We start from the raw sequence: 1167 nt of genomic DNA on the forward strand, positions 1-1167 counted from the left end.
AAATCTAAGCAATTTGCCTGAGGTCACATATTCCTCTGGTAACAGAGCTGGTACTGGAACCAGATATTGAAACATTTTCTTTCAAAGCAATTTTCTTTTATGCCAACTGCACTTTTGAACGGAAGAATATATGCCTAAAGGGTTCATTTTATGGTACTGGCTAGTATTGATTTAGCAAATCACTTTCAATGATGACAGCCTGCAGAGCTAGTGCCATCTTTAGGTTAAATATTGCCTAAAATTACCTAACTGGAACATGATTCTAATAGAGACCACTTGCAGTGCTTGTGCTGTGTGCCAGACGATGTTGTAAGTGCCTCACATTAACTCCCTGAATCCACAAAATAAAACGTGAAGCAGCACCTATTAGGAGCTCCACTTTGTAATGAAAAATATCTGTATTTGTGTACACACACACACACACACACACACACACAAATAAGTTTCCCTGAGTGATAAAGTTAATAATCAGCAAGATGAGAATTTCTCTTATCATGGTACTTTTAATTGTTTTATTTAGACTCAAGATGTTAAATACACTTGTACTTTTACTGGGGAATAAGATGTTGTACATGTTAGAAGAGTTTCAAAACATACCACTCACATTAAGCAATCAAACCACTAACAGCCTATACACATTAGTCTGAAGTGAATCTCAGATTAGTAGCAGTGGCTGAGGCTTTAGAATATTTAAATTACTTGTAACAGTAAATAGATATGGAGGGAAAAATTAAAATGAAACTACCTCCCAACAGAGAAAGCAATTTCAAGAATGAAAAGAAATGAAGACACTTGTTTAACCAAATTGAATGCATTGAGAAATCACATGGAATGTGTTGTTTTAGAATCCACTAAACTAGTGATTCTTTCCTCTATTGCACCTGACATTCCTTTCAAAATATCACTGAAGGCTGACACACACACCATCATTTGACAAAACTTGCTTGTCAAAAATGAAATATATTCTCAGCATGTCTTCCACTATTAACAGTCCTCACGGCTGTGAGAACAAGGAGCAACCTTCCACCCCTCCCACCCTCTTTTATTGTCTGTCCTTTTCTGAAATGTCAACTTGCAGAAATCTTTAATATGTAGAAGATGACTTTATCAAGCCATAAACACCCCAGAATTCATAAAATGACCCTGCCCACTAAAATACCAGAAAGT

Source organism: Octodon degus, unplaced genomic scaffold, assembly GCF_000260255.1.
Source record: "Octodon degus isolate 3935 unplaced genomic scaffold, OctDeg1.0 scaffold00188, whole genome shotgun sequence".
NCBI classification, from domain to species: Eukaryota; Metazoa; Chordata; class Mammalia; order Rodentia; family Octodontidae; genus Octodon; species Octodon degus.